Source organism: Embiotoca jacksoni, unplaced genomic scaffold (assembly GCF_022577435.1).
Source record: "Embiotoca jacksoni isolate LCO1_2020_lvr unplaced genomic scaffold, fEmbJac1.0.p SCAF_46, whole genome shotgun sequence".
In the NCBI taxonomy this organism is placed as follows: Eukaryota; Metazoa; Chordata; class Actinopteri; family Embiotocidae; genus Embiotoca; species Embiotoca jacksoni.
The window spans coordinates 405,643-422,500 of NW_027185399.1; positions in this window are offsets into that span (position 1 = coordinate 405,643).

Genomic DNA, 16,858 nt, shown 5'->3' on the forward strand with positions numbered 1-16,858 from the left:
CATCTGTTTTTTTCCTCTTCAATCGGTTTATTTGCGCCTGAGCACCGAATGGTGCGAAAGCCGCTGTTGTTATTCAGGGAATTATTATTATCGTTCCTTATTCTTCTGTCAAATAAATTGTATTTTTGGCGGCTCTAAAATACGCAACAAAATTCATGAAAGTCGGTACACCCGTCTCTCCCGGCGAAAAATTACGTATTTTAGTGGTTTCGCAAATGGGCGTGGCCAAATGGCTCACTTGCGCCCCCTAGGTGCCCCGGCAGCTACATTTACCTACATGCACGAAATTCGGTGGACATGTAGATCATACCTACATCTAAAAAAAAGTCTCTCGGCACGATGACCTTAACTTAACAGGAAGTCCACCATTTTGAATTTAGTCGCCATTTTTGCCGATTCGCACATGTTGTACTTTAACTAACTCCTCCTACAGATTTTGTCGGACCGACTTGAAAATTTGTCTGCGCACTCTTAATTTCTTCTTGTATTTGCTTTTTGTCTTTTCTAACTTGTTCTTCTTCCCTTTTACACATATCTCAAGCTTTTTCTCAGCCGATCGTCTTCCACTTTCCTCTTCTCCTTTTTCCTTCATTCCTCTCCACTATCTCTTCTGGCTGCTTCCCTTCTCTCACTCTTCTGTCCTCTCATTTCCTCTCATCCCGCTCCATCCCCCCCCACCCCCCACCCCCCGGAGATGTTCTCCCACAGGAGGCAGCGGGAGCTAATCCCGAAAAAGCTGTTTTGAGAGGCGGCTGGAGAAGCAGCAGCGGCGGCGGCGGCGGCCCTCCCCTTCAAAACAAACACCCACAAAATCCTGAACGGCATCTCTTCGTCTCTTCCTCTTCCTTCCCCTCCTGTTTTTGATTGCAGACTTCTCTCTCTCTCGTTGCACAATAAAACACATCTCCATAAACACTCTCATGGCTTTGCATTTTATCATCATCTTCATCATCTTCCTGTACCCTGCACAGTTGACCAGAGTTATGGCAGAGCTCTTTGTGTGTGTGTGTGTGTGTGTGTGTGTGTGTGTGTGTGTGTGTGTGTGTGTGTGTGTGTGTACTCTACTCTTTGACAGAGCTGTTCTTCGGGGATCATGGCGATGAGACGTGGGACGCAGAGCAGTGAGTGGGCAGAGGAAGCTCACTGAAACCCGGAGCTATAATGGAGCCTTGTAATAAACAGATAACGCTGTTTAATTCTATGCTGCTCGTCACATCTCAACTAGCTAATGCTCCTTTCTTTTTAATTTTAATTGCAACACCCCAGTGTGCAAAACTGCAAATTTTCTTTTGAAAAAAAAAACAAGGCAGACAAAATGAAAAATAATTACAAAAAAAAAAAAAAAAAAAAAAAAACAGGCTTCTGTGGGTCGCTGTCATTTCATGTATTAATACACTCGCGAAAATAAATATTTAGGGTTTGACGAGAAGCCGTCGCCTCTGATGAGATGCGAAGGGAAGGAGGAAGGAACGTGCACCGGCAAGGTTGCAAAAGAGATGAGGACGAAAGAAGGGAAGAAGGAACAACCACAGCGGCACGGCAAAGCGTGAAATAGACACGCCTTTCCACTGCAGCCAAAAACGTGAGATAGCCACGCTTTGGGATTTCTAAGCGTGAAAGTTACGTGCACGTAAAGGTCACGTGACCAAGTACAAAGGGCATTTTCCGGCGGTATTAGGAGGCAGGAGGGGAGGGCTCGGCTGCTTTCCAGTAAATCTCATGACCCTAAAGCACGCAGTAGGTTTCATTTATGTCCACTACAGGAAAAATGTGTAACTTTCACGCCTAGACAGGCCAAAGCGTGGCTATCTCACGTTTTTGCTTGTAACGGACGGACGAGTGTATTTCACGCTTTGCCGTGCTACCGGGTTGCAAGGACACAGTGAAGAGTGGAAAATGTGATGATAAGATGATAAGAGGAGGAGCAAGAAAAAAAAAAAAGGAAGGAACCTTTTGTAAAGGAAATTGTAAAGGGAGCGTATTAGATCGCATAAAGGAGGAAGGTAAGAATAAGGAGAGGAAAAAAAAACGAAACTTGGGGAAAAAAATGGAGACGGAAGAAGAAATGCAGAGCCGACAGAAAAACAGGGAGGGGAAAAAGAATGAGAGGCGCCTGGAGGGAGATGTGATCAGGTAAGCGAGGAACAATGAGGGAGAGCAGGAGAATAGTACAAATAGGATTAGACAGAAGATGAGAGAAAAGAAGCAAAGATGATTTTCTTTTTTTTTGGGGGGGGGGGGATAAGGAGGAGGAGAAAAGAGGAGGGAAAAGCTGAGGAGAAACGAAGCGAGGTGGAGGCACGAGAAGAAGAGGAGAGGAAGATACAGGAAGGGATTGGAGGAGAGTCTGTAGCGGACACAATGGATTTTGGATGGCGGCGTCGGAGACCTCCAAATCCCTCCCCGAAGACAAACAAAAACACAGCGGAGCCGAAGAGAGACGGGGAGTCCTGCATGAGGGGAGATAGAGGTAAAACCACAGCGAGGTTCTCACTCCGAGCCAGAAGCGGCCCACATTCACTGCACTCTCTCTGCCCCCCCCCCCCCAAACCGACAACATAACCCAGCATCGCTTCCCAAAAAAACCCAAAAAAAACGCACGGCACCGTGGCAGTCGCCGCACAATCCAAAAAAATTCCAAAGGCGTGTAATTAGAGGAGTTAAATTGGGAGCGGGAACTGTTGCTTGTCGTGCAGGCGGGCGGCCGCCTATTTAGCAAACGCCAAAACCCTCCTCGCGATGTAAAAAGTCGCAAACCAGATTTTTTTTTTTTTTTTTTTTTTTCCACAACCGCTAGTGCTTTGAAATCTTAAGACGACCGAGTGAAACGGCATTTTAAAATCGTGAATCCAAGCAGCGCAAAAGCCTCCGACAGCTTTTTTACAAATAAACAGGATATTTCGTTCAATTATTTCACACTCCGGTCTCAGAAATTTGCATCTCTGAAACGGTCGGCTGCAGCGAACCGCGGCTGACGGTACAACCGGGTCAACTGCATTGCGTGTTGATGCTGGAAACGTAGCAGCGAGTTTTCAAAGTGCAAAAAGTGAACCCAGACGCCATCGTTAATGTTTTAAAAGCATCCGTCGTAGTTACGCAGGTTGAATCCGTCAGAGTCCATTGATGCACCTTTTCGTTTTTCTCCAGATTCTGGCAACAACAGGTGTTTCTCCTTCCTCTTTAAGGAAGCTTTACACTTTGTTACGCTTTTAGGCCTAAAAGGAGAACATCGTTCAAAATGAAGGAAATAATGCTCAATGAATTTGACACGTGAAAAAGGTTGAAGCTGTATTTCATTGTACTGTATTTATTGGACACTTAAAGAAGTTGCATTCGCTGCATATGTTCTTTGTGCCTTTGATTTTTTTTTTTTTAACCGAAATATTTCACAGCGTCCTCCAAATTCCAATAATAATAGCTGGCAGCGTGCATTACGCAAACAAGGAAATGCTCTTATTCGCTTATCCAGCGTGCAACAGTTTGAGCATGTAGAATATGAAGTAAATAATTAAGTAAACATTTAATTATGCACCCACCAGGTGTCACATCACAGATTTCCCGTTTTTAAAAGCGAAACATCTCATTCAAGCGCTCGTGCGATGACACGGACGCACACTCGATGGAGAGCGGCGACTGATGCGACTCCTCCTCAGCGCCGACGTCAGATTGAAAAGCGCACACGGCCGCCGGGCGAGGAACACGCAGCTGCTTTTTTTTTTTTTTTTTAATTCGACGGAGATTTTAAGCCTCTACGAACACACTCATTAACACTCAAACACATTTTAACCTTCAAACACACTAAGGTAGAAAATACACACACACACACACACACACACACACAAAACACACAACACCTACCTTGAAACACGAGCAAATAAACACACGTGGCTCACAAAATCTCATGCATATGAAGGAGTGTTGGCATGCCCATGTCTCATTCTGATCCCCCCAGGAGGGGAGGGGGGGGGGCAGAAACAACCGATGGTTAACACACACACACACACACACACACACACACACACACACACACACACACACACACAGCAAAAAAGACAGAAACAGGGATGGAGGGAAATACACAATCCTCCAGTTGACCTGCCGCCAAATGTTGATGGATTTATCTAGAAGCCAGATACACACATACGTGTACACACACACACACACACACACACACACACACACACACACACACACACACACACACACACATAAAGCGAGAGGGCATTGCTGTGGAGTCGGTGGTGCTCAAGCCCTGGCACCATTACCCAGAAGTCGTGGTGTGCCAGTACCCATCATCCCTTGCTTCGATCTTGAGCCCAGAAGGTGAAAAATAGAGGGTGGGACGAAAAAAAAAATAAAACCGACAAGAGTTAGAAAACAAGCGAAGAGAAGAAGACGTGGAATAAAAAATGGAAAGGGGAGAAATGGATTTTTTTTTTTTTTTTTTTTTTTTAAATTAGTTTGTGCTCCAAGTAAAAAATATAAAAAGTGAGGGAAAGAGAAAAGAGAAAATATGAAAACAGTGTGGCAGAGATGAAGCATGGGGAGAGAATATGCAGTCTGGCAGCGGGTACGAAGCACAGGGCCTGTAGTTTGGACGAAAACATACTGGAAAGCATGTTGGTATTTTTCCAAACAAAAAGTACATCAGTTGTTTCAGAGTAAACTTAAAACTTCAGGTCCAAATGCTTAAAAAAACAAAAACAAAAAAACACATACTGTAGATATTGATATATAATTTTACTGCAAACAAACACGGTTAAACAATATTAATTTTTGACGCGATATTAACCGTGTTGGTAACTAGCTCGTCTTTCTTTTTCTTCTTCTTCTGTCACTGACAATTTTTTTGTTGTTGTTTCTTTGCGTTTTGTTTTGTATCTTTTACATGTGCACGAAACTACTTCTCAACCCCAAAAACGCGTCAAAAATTCACAGATTTACTTTTAATTTTAACATACGGAATTTTCCATAGTCTGAGAGATGAGTCATAAATTGCACTGATCGACAACCGTCTCGAGTTTCTTTAACGCTTTATCTGTTTTATGAATAACTATTTATATATTCTGAGGTGATCATCACTATATACTTCAAAAGAAATTGTACTTTTTTGCATTTCTGGCAGCTTTACGCTTTGTTGGACGTTAGTCCATTTTATGCTGAAAGAAGAAAAATCATTCAGGCTAAAAATAAGCCAACATTAACCTCGACTCAAAAGGGTTTAAGCTGTATTTCATTAAACTGTTTTTTCTTGGACCATTGAAGGCTCGTGGTTGCATTAGCTGTCTCTCAAATCAAAGGCAATATTTCACTGTGTTCTCTATATATACTGTATATATTTTACTCTAGGAGTCACCATGGAGCTTCGTGAGCACCCTCCCTCCCCCCACCACCACCACCACCACTACCACAGAGTGTCACGTCATAGATCTGCATTGCTTCTTTTCTTAAAATAGTAATTTACAAAACCAAACTGCACAGGAAACATCCAGTTTCAGACTTAAAGAAAAAAAAAAAAAAGACCGGATATCTCAGGCCAGTTCGGCGGCTGCTGCTGCTGCTGCTGCTGCTTTGGCACACATCTTAATCTCAATGAACAGACGTGCCCGGCAGAAGCATCTGATTTAAGGCCTCAGCCTCCTTGCTCATCTGTTGCCTCCCAGCGAAACTGGGATGGCTAAGGCTGACCGAAAAAAAAACTTTTCTTTTTTTTTTTTTTTTTTATATCACAATGTTCAGCACAGAATAAACACTTAGCATCTCATCTAAAACAATTAAAAAAAAAAATATGCTGTACTCTAGAAATAACACTTTGGTGGAAACAGGCCGTAGGTAGCTGCAGCGGTGGCAGAGCGCCGGTCGGTTTTGGCGCATGCTGATTGGTTCAAATTAAAGTGGAGGTCTACGCCCGGTAGGATGGAACGACTACTAACGACTCTCTATGGAGGAAGGTTAGACACCATATATTCACGGAGTGAAATCGGGTCTGGTTCGCACCAGGCTGAGTTGACTCACTGGAACAGCAAATAGCATTTCTAAAGTCTCACTATAACTTGACTTTCGCTGGGCGAAAAACCTGAAAACAAAACCTCACAGGAGGTGGAAGTTGTTCCCCAAGTCTAAAACCAGGGGGGCTCCTGGAATCGGGTAAGGTGACTTCAAAAAATAGATCAAAACGCTTTAATTCCAGGACACTCGGCATTCCCGGGGGAGGCGAGAAGGTTCAGGAGCCTTTACGAAGTTTGTGTCCAAATTTTGCTAATGGCGGGTGACGGGCTGCGGCGTTTTCATGGAAAACCTCCAGAGACGGAGAAAGCTCGGCGCTCCCTCGCTTCTTTTCAGACTTCACAGCCTTTCTTTGTCGTACTGAAAACGTTTTCAGACGTAGGGCGATCACGTGAGGTTTTACTTTCACCGAGATAACCAGGTGACGCGGGCACCGATAAAACCTCTGAAGCATCCCAAGTAGAGCATTCAAGGGTATTTATACAATGATGTGCAGCCTTGAATAATACTTTACGACTAGAAATACTGAATGACCACAAAAAAAAACAAAAAAAACGAAGCGTTTCATCCTTGTAATCCAATATAGCAAACCTCTCGGATGCGACGTATAATCTGCTTTAAAGCATTCATGAAGGTTCCCTCCTGACGGCGTTACGGCAAACTTCATTTTGAATCAACAAGTGGATCACAAGGCTGTCGATGAATGACCTGCCAGCACTCAGAAAAATGGTAGCGGGGGGGGGGGGGGGGGGGGGGGGGGAGTCAATGCTAACACACACACACACACACACACACGTCCACAGTCCATGTGCACCGATGCTGTGCACAGACTCAAGGCAGTTACCTTTCATTAAAGCAAAATTTAATTACTTGGTATCTTAATTGAAATAACACACGGTGACCCAGAGAAAGAAATACAGGCTGGAAATGAGAAATGAGAATGACAAGACAAAAGCAGTGGAGAACAACAGGGAGAGCAAAAATAACAGACAGAGGGGGGGGGGGGGGAGGTGCCCGCTGTTTTAATTTGTAAAATAATATCAGCCTAATTAAATGCCGTCCTGATATTTCTGAAGCCGGCTGCGACTGCGGTGATGACGGGCAGACTCCACGCACAGATTACGAGCATGTTGTCGATGACTCATGAGAACTTGAGACTTTTTTTGAATGTAGAAAAAAAATGATCTCTTCAGTTTAAAACAGCCTGCGGTGGATCTGACAGAGAAACCAACAAGACTGAGAAGAAAAAAAAAAGGAGCAGGTGTTCTTTCTTAGAGATATTGATGTCGGACCGCCATGTTTTTCTAGATTAGACAGTCAGCTGGAAAGAAACGGGCGCTTGTAAATTAGGTAAATAAAAATGCCAACTGTGTAGTTGTAGATACAGAAAATACCAAATTGACGTGTTGAGTGTCAATTTGTTATTATTCACTTAAAATAAGCTAAGGCAGTTGGTTTTTGGTGGAACTCAGCTATGTGAGTAAATGTCAGTAAACATGAGTCGATCTCAGGCACTTTTATTTTGTCAAAGTACCTCTCAGAAGAAAAATAGGTTGGAGACCCCCGAGACACAGTTTCCGCAAGAAGCATTTTAAAATGTTTTTTTTTTTATTTTTTAAAGCTCATTCCTCGTACAGTCGTTCGACTGCCAAATCATTTTTTGCGTCATAGTGTTAATGTAGTGTCTAAGTTGCGAGTCATTCCAGGTATTTTAACTTTGAAAATTAAAGACCATTTATCAAACACAGCGTCCCTTTTCCTGCGGAGGGGGGAGGAAAACCGGCTTTCTTAGTTGGCCGGCTTTAAGTGACATTACGAAAAGAGGAGTAAACAAAAAGCAGATTAGCATTTAAATGGGGGAACTGTGTCCACATCACACACACCTATCTCATTATCTTCTCCAGCAGGTGTGTGGAGTGTTTTTCCATCGGCATGCATGTCTTCAAAAGGAAGCGGGAAGCCGAACAAAACAAAGGCTCCTCCTGCCAAGGACTCTGCAGCCAAACAAGTATGCGGCAACCAAACTCCTGCTGGCTTCAACTTTACACTTAAAATGTGTTTGTTATTGCTCATTTACTATAACAAATTAAATTAAATTAACATCCAATCAAATTAGGGTGATTATTAGTATATATATTTGTGTGGGAGAATGTATACAGTAGATGATGGAGGGTAAGGTAAAAAAATGAATTAAAAAAAATGTAGAACCGACAGTGTGTGTGCGTGGGTGTGTGCTGGCGGGCTTTGTGCGCATGAATGTGTAGAAAGATGACAAAAAAGGCATTACTGAGCTTTTTTTTTTTTTTTATTAATGTTCCTTCAGAAAGGTTAAACAGTTAATTAGAAATTACAAAAATAAGTTTTTAAAGGTGTTTTGTATTTTAGGGGTAATACATCGATTGATGCTAAAATTGATGCTTCATTATGTGCTGTATTGTTGCATGCGAGCTTGAACCGGCAGAGGAGTGATGGACTTTGAAAATGGTCTCGGGTACAGTCGGCGTGGAGTCAGAAAAATTCCGGATTTGCAGCAGAAAGAACTGTCAGAAATATTTGCGATGAAGGTCGGGAGGGTTAGGTTGAGCACAAGCAAATTTGATCAAAAATTTCCAAGAGTGAAGCAGACGGGCAGAATTCTGGAACAAGTGGCGTCTTAAAGGAAGGGCAGGACAGGAGTAAAGTCTGGCGGAGAGTGAATGCCGACACGGTGCTGCACCTGCTGATACTAATGATGTCATGGAGAACAGGTTTTTCCGCAGGAAGCGGACTGATCGGGCGACGGGCAGAGGTGTTTGTTACAAATCGTGGATTTGCAGAACGGCGGGTCTTTGTTGGTATTTTATCTCAGTAAACCTGAAGAATGACAAACATGTCGCCAATTAGGCAAACAAATTTAAACAGGCTGGAAAAAAAAAAAGGGGAAGAGAATAAAAAAAAGTACAACTTTGAGAAGAGGAAACTGGAGCATACAGTTATAAAGCCATCGAAGGAATTCATGACGTGCTTCTACCTGTACACACTAACAACACACAAACATCAGCTGTCACAATCGCACACCAAAAGTCCAATACTGCACGACAACATTGCTGCCAAAATACAGCCACAGAAGTTCTGATCTCACACAAAGGAACATAAGGAAACCGGTGTTTATTAATTTTAATGAGTGGAAAAATGAAGGACATGAAAAGTAACAACAACAAAAAACTTGCAGGCAATTAAATTTCAGCAGGTACCTGAAGCCACTCTGTTGGAGCAGAAGAAAAATAAACAGTTATTTCACACCTACTCAGAGCTTATCACAATTACGTCCCTAAGCTATTGTGGGAAAATAAAATTACAATATAATTAGAAATATTTGGAAACAACAATATAAAGAGGCCACAGTAATAAATATCGCCCTGCGTGGTGGCTGATTAAATAAAACTATTGATTTAAATGCTACAAAAGTCAACTTTACACACTGATAACTCCCAAAAATGGAGTCCCAAAAATTGGCAAACAGGTTATCGGGCAAGTCCAAAAATATAACAGGCTAACAACATTAATAATGTGATGTGTGATGCTGTTATTTAAACAGTGTGCAAAAAGTGCATAAGGTTATGCAGAATACTCCTTTAACCACCAACAGGGCTACGAAGCGAACCAGTATCACAGCAAAGCGTAAAATTGACACCACAGCAAAAACGTGAAATAGCCACGCTTTGGCCTGTCTAGGGCGTGACAGTCACACGTTTTTCCTTAAGTGGACAAAAATGGAACTTACTGCCATGCGGGACGATGACGTTCCAATAAAGGGGGTGACAACGTTTTTTGTTGAGTTGTTCTTTTGTTTTTGAACCCCAACCATGTTGTTTTCCAGAACCTCCCCCGCCCCCCATGTGTTTATTTAGTAACCCAAATCACATGTTTTAGGTGTAACTTTCATTTTCCTATAAATCACGTGGCTCCATTCATGCAGTAGGTTTAATTTGCATCCACTACAGAAAAACGTGTAATTGTCACGCCTAGACAGGCTAAAGCATGGCTGTTTAATTTTGGGGTTCAGCGGACCGGCGTGTCTATTTCACGCTTTGCCCGTGATATCAGGTTGTCTGACGATGCAACCTAAACCTTTCAAGATAGATGTTACGTATTCATTTTATTTTCTAGTTATGATCTATAGAACTATTAGATAATTCATTTTTTTTAATAGTGATAATCTGCATGAGTTTTAAACCTAAGTCTTGCCTTTGCACAGTTTTACATTTCTGAGAGAATCATAAACTCCCAAATGTGTCCTATACTAGACAATGTGCTGATAAAGGCTTTAATTAATGTCCTCTTATGCCAAATATCAAAAAGAAAAAGTCTTTGTACATTTGCATGAGGGTCAGACGTTCTGGTCTTTGTACTGCGCAGCAAGAGTTTCAGTCAATGAGTGACTGAATGGTGAGGTTTCTCTTTAATGAGGCAACGGGGGCAACCGTTAAGTGAAGTTTTCAACCAGTTTTACTCGACTTTCAACAGATAAATCTTTGTGGATCTTTACTTAACGGATGTTTTATTAAACTATAAATGTAGTGAAATATTTGCAATATTTAATACGTCATATCTAAAGAGTTTCATCCTGTTTTAGTCACAAAATGGTACATTAGTATTTATCTTTTCAACTGCCGTAATGAAAGGCAAAAAATATTGAACATAACTCGCCTCCATTGAACTCGAAGTCTGTGATCTCCAGGACTTTAAATAATTACTACATTTACCGCGTTCTTACCAAACCAGTCGTATTTTGTAGGCACTGTGTGAAGACACTTTAAAGCGTAGTTTACCGTGGACAAGGAAAATGTGCAATGACATCTTGGAAAATACTTCCATAGATAGTCAAATATGGAAAACATACAAATGATCTACCTGATTGAGTCCCGTAATATACCAACCAAGTATCACAGGCAAAGCGTGAAACAGACGCCCCGGACCAATAAAGCAGAACGTGAAATAAGACACGTTTTGGCCTGTCTAGGCGTGACAGTTACACGTTTTGAAAGTGTGAAAGTTACATGCACGTAAATTTCATGTGTCCAAGATCCCACAACCGAGGCAGCAAAGGAAATTTGATGGACTGAGGAAGAACGTGCACTGGCGAGGTTTCAAAAGAGATGAGGAAGAAAAAGGGGAAGGAACAACCCAGTGTCACGGCAAAGCGTGAAATAGACACGCCTTTTTTCATTTCATGAAATTTTCATTTCACATTTAGCTGATTTTTTTTTTATTTTTTTTGCATGGTCATTTTTTAAGGAGCAGAAAACGACAGGAAATGGGGGGAATTTTGACATGCAGTGAAGGACAAGCCAGAGTCTCCGCTGCTAAGGGCGTTTTTACTGGCGTATTGTCAACCCTTCACCGGGTCTTTTCCCCAAATCTCCACAATGTGACAGACTTTATGTCTCCACATCAGAACTAATAACACAAGTACACTTATAAACAACTTTGCCAAACGCGATACGGTCGGATTGCTGAAAAACGCGCCAGGTCGAAAGTGTACGATGCCAGTGTGTGCATGTACCTGAAAGTTATCCGCTTCATGTTAGATTCAGGTGAGGGGTCGTGACCTCGTGCTCCGTCTACTGCCTTTTTCCTCCAGACTAATCAATGTCCACGCAACGGAAACACACCCAACTACACAACAATACAAAACACACACATCCACGCATGCAGAAACATCTCCTCCGCCTCAGGCTTCCACCAGACAGCACTGGTGCAGGAAAAAAATGATTCATTATGGGTCAACAGATTGTACACACACACACACACACACAATCCTCGACACTGTGTTTCTCAGGGTCAGAGCAGTACGGTGACCTTTAACCCCTCTGTCTGTGTGCACGTCATCAGCTAAGATTTCCTCGCTGTGCTCTCTGGCGCTACTCATTACCTCAAGACGGCGGCCGTCCAAGCTGTGGCTGCTTGGTCGCCATCCAAAATGTCCAGAATGAATCCAAAATAAATCTCTCATCCCAGTTTTCCCTCTCAGTCACAACTTCCCTTCTTCTTCTTCTTCCTCCAAAAGACGAGCTCTCCATTCACCGATCTAATTAGAGCGTTCTCGCCCCCCGTACCTCTCCGCCGCTCGACGGGAGCTCGGCATGTTAAATAATGGATGAGAGCGAGAGTTGAAGGACCTGAGTGTGTTTTGTGCACCAGCGACTCGGCAAGATCTAGAGTGTGTAAACAAGAAAGCGAATGACACGGAGAGAGAATCAGTGCGTTTTCGACGTCCGATTCGATCTTTGCACGTGTGTGTGTGCGTAGAAACAGGCCTTTGGCATCGTAATGTATCATTGTCATCCGGCCCGGTTTTTTTTTTGTTTTTTTTGCCCCTATAGGACCTCTTCATCCGAGCCAAGAAGCCATCACTCTAGTCGTGGCATCTCAACAGGGCACCACGGGGGACTCTTTAGTCGTTTAGCCCGGAGTAATGGCACCTTCCACCAAATTGCCACATGTGCATACACACACACACACACACAAAAACATCCGAAATAACAGTCAATGTATACACGATGGTATTTTCTCGTTATGCGTCCCCACAGATTTTTTTAATCCAAAAGTTTGACTTTTTTTTGTTGTTGTTGTTTGTCAGAAAAAAAAACGGAGCGGGCAAAGCGCGAGGTGAAAGCTTCATTAAGACGGTCATTAAATATGGATAAACTCATACCACAGATCAAAATAGAGACAGAGGCGCTGAGGTCATAAACTGCACTGGAGACAGGGGGACTGGGGGGACGGAGGGTGTGTGTGTGTGGGGGGGGGGGGGTTGCTGCAAATCACCCGAGTACTTGTGTAGGGGGGAATTTTCACTCGGATGATTTTAATTTTTTGTTCCTATGCTCCCCTTTGTCCAGATCTGAAGTCCCAGAAAAAAGAAAAGATTTATGAGTCAATATTTGAGAGGACGCCACAGCAGCTGCAAACTGATTTTTAGATTAATTTTTTTTTTCAATAATATTTGCTTTCATTTTCTTTTTTTCCTCGATCGTGTTTTCCCACTTTAACTCCGATATGCCGCTTCTTTTGGATCTCCGCCGTGGCAGCCTTAAGAAGTGAGAGCCATGTGCATCGCAGTGTGTATTTAGGACACGAGGGGAGAGACAGTGAACACACACACAAAATCTATTATAAATATCTGCACAAACGCACAAACACACACACACACACACACACACACACACACACACACACACACACACACACACAACTGTCTGAAAGCTCATGAGGAGGTGACTTTGGATAGACTGTGTCCTGTCTGGATCTGGAAGGACATGTGCGCGCACAGACAAACACACACACACACACACACACACACACACACACACACACACACACACACACACACACACACACACACACCTGTCTGTCTCTTAGCATGTCTGGGCCAGCAGGACGGTGTAACCCCTGAATGACAAAGACAAAAAAACCCACATCCTTTCATCCACTTTGTTTACCTTTCCTTTCACTCACTGTTAAAATGTAATACTCTAAGATTTAGTGTTGCATGTTATGTGACCAGAATGAAAGGTTGAATTTAAAACATAAAAAAAACCAAAAACAACATATGATATCGGCAGTCTCATTTAAAGACAGGGAGACACTAATCTTTTTTTTTCCCCGAACCAAAACAAAACAATTCATAGGCATAATAAAACTGCATTCATTCAGTGACGTGCAGCATGAAAAATGAATGTGGAGATTAAACTGAATTTAAGTAGTAATTGTTATGTCACAGTGGCTATTTCACATTTTGGCTGCAGTAGACCAACTTGTCTATTTCACGTTTTCATGCTTCAATTGAATTCATTTCAGTTTTCTATAAAGGTTATGGTGCAGAAGTCATCTCAAGGCATTTACCGTAGTAAGATCCTCACACCAATAAATATCAATGTCCAATGTAAACATAACCTTAACATGATAAGCTCTTGAATGCCGTTATATTTAGCAAGCATACATCTTAAACTGTGTTTTATTGTATTTTTCATTCAAGTGTTGCATGTGGAAATTTTGGTTTAATGTTGCTGCTTGATTTGAATCTATACCAATAATTCTTCCAAGAACTTTTAAGTGTATGTGAAAGTTTTATGGATCTACCCAGTAAAAATACCTTTTAAGATTTAACTATTGAGAGATTCAAAAATCTAAAATGTATCCGTCTTAATTTCTCTTCCACTCCGGTCCATGTGACTGAAGCTTTTTAGTCTTAAATCATGTTTTTTTTTTGTTTTTTTTTAAGCAGCTGTTGAATTGTTGGATAATTCGAAAGGTTAAAAAGCGTCTGTCGAACTTGTTCTTTAAATAAAGTTGACTTCACCTGAAGCTCTCTGTTCTCTGTCCCACTTTCACTTGATCCCTCTTCCCCCTTCTTACGTCCAAACTGATCCCACCTTCGCCTTTTCCCTATTTCCCATTAATCATCCTCCCTTCTTTCTTCGGTATTTGTCATTCCTCCCTCCTCTATTCTCTTATCTGCCCTTCGCCATACCCCCCCCCCCCCCCACCCCATGCATAAAAGCATTCCTTTTTCTTGAAGGCTTTTATCCCTGTACTCTTTCCAAAGTGTTTATGTTTATTAATCTCCATTTTACACTCATTATGCTTTTTTTTAATATTATTATTATTGTTTCTGTGACTTTGGGCTTTGGTTAAACCACCATGTGTTCTTTATTTAAGTGATCCGTAAACATACTTGACTCTTTGCATCTTTTTCTTTTCTAATCTCCTCCCCTCCATCTCTCTTATCATCCGCTCTCCTCTTCCTCTCTGACCTCTTGTCCGTCAGCGCTGTCCTCAGCCAGCTGGCTTGTCAGCGCTAATGAAAATCCTTTACACTTTATTAAGCAGGACTAATGAAGCACCCCACCACTCACTTTGTTGTGTGTGTGTGTGTGTGTGTGTGTGTGTGTGTGTGTGTGTGTGTGTGCGTGTGCGTGTGCGTGCGCGCGCGCGCTTGTAACTTTCAAGTGAATGTGTGTGCGGAAATGTTTTATTTTGTGCCAACGTGTGCGTATGTTGAAAAAAAAAAAAGTGTTTATGTTCGTGTATGTAAGAAAAAGGAGGTCTCTGAAGTTAAAGCGTGTCTGTTGTAATGTTTCGGTGTATATTCGTCTATTTTTGTCCGACAATGTCACCTTTTATCACCCCCTCATAAACAGTCGAAATCCACATGCACAATTTTCAATACACGCTGCCTTCAGAGCCGCCAAACCTGCCTTCAAAAAGGAGCTACATTTATATAAAAGCCTTCATGAAAAAACACTCTCCAGTTAGCCTCCCATTCTCAGCACACCGATCGGCGACTGCTGAACATTCGGTGTTTTATCGACCAAAACTGCCATTAATTAAATATCAAAGTGAACAGAGGGAAAACTCCACTCCGATAAAGTCAAATCAGGCGCCGGATCGGTTTTGGGGAGCGAGTACTAGTAATTAATTAAGCACACCTAAAAAGCTGATGAAGAGCAATGTGCTCCAAACGTCACCGGTGTTGTGGTGTTAATAAATAAACTGCGTCGATGCTTTGAGGGCGCCTAATTTACTTACCGATCATTAGGATATATGTCCGAAGCTGCCGTGTGTAAAATTGTAAATTTTTACAGATTTATTTGTAATTTAATTGCTGGAACTCCCAGAAACCTGCAGGTCCTGCTGCATCTCTTAGCTCCTTTAACCAAGTACTTTTCTGTTTGCTGCCTTTCACTGAACCAGACTTGAGGATGTCTTAAACTGCACTGTAACTTTGATCCTATTTTTAGCTTGTTTTAATGACTGTTTTTAAATGTTTTAATCACCGTTCTTAAATGTCCTTTTCTTTTTCCTTATGTTTCGACGCTTTTAATGGTTTCATGTGAAGTACTTTGAATTGCTTTGTAGTAGAAATGTGCTCCACAAATAAACTTGCCCTGCCTTGCAATTCATTCGTAGTTAACCGCAGTGCTTTTTCAGATTTCATGGCTGAGATTGGCAACTCTGAAATGATGTGGGCAAACTGCCTGATTCACATCCAATTCAATGAGAAGAGGAGGCCTCGTGTTTCATACGATTAACGGATTCGGAAGGTTTTCGCAGTCCAAGAGTGGTTCAGCCTCGGTCTACCAAAATACAGACCTCGGTGTTTTTATTACGTAATCCAAAAACAACGGTTTCCTAATAAGCTGGATATTTTTTAAGTGCAGAGCTATTCTGCGCGCTGCTTGTGAATTTCCCTCGGTCCCAAAACGACGAGCGATCACCCCACCCCCACCCCACCGAGTTCTCCGACAGCTTTTACGCGCTCTACCTGCCATTTTTAAATGATGCAGGTGGATATTATACATGCTCGCTGCTGATAGGCCACACACACACACACACACACACACACACACACACACACACACACACACACACACACACACACACAACGCCGTAGATCTTAGTGGAACAATAAGGAAAGTTGGCAGCCTCTAAAAAGGTGATTTAGAAAGTCAGAGGTCTCTCTTAACCTCCGGCTGCCTCCGTCACTCTTTTTCCAAACACAACACGGTGTGACAGAATCTTGGCCCGGCATTAAACGGTTCCGCCAGGCACGCTGATCCCGGGTGGACGCCAAAACCCCTTCCGCAGCCGCCAACCCCTCCCAGCCATGGACGGTGTCTACTCGAATAACAATTAGCAGGAGCGGGCGAGTGGAAACGGACGGGAAAAGCCGGGCAGATTGAATGACTGTGATTGCACGGTGCAGTTCATTTTTCAACGCTTTTAAATTGGAGTGGAAAACTTGAAACTGCTCATTTTGGTGGTGGTAAAGCAGGGATATGCATGGTAGCTTTTTATCCGATTTCCT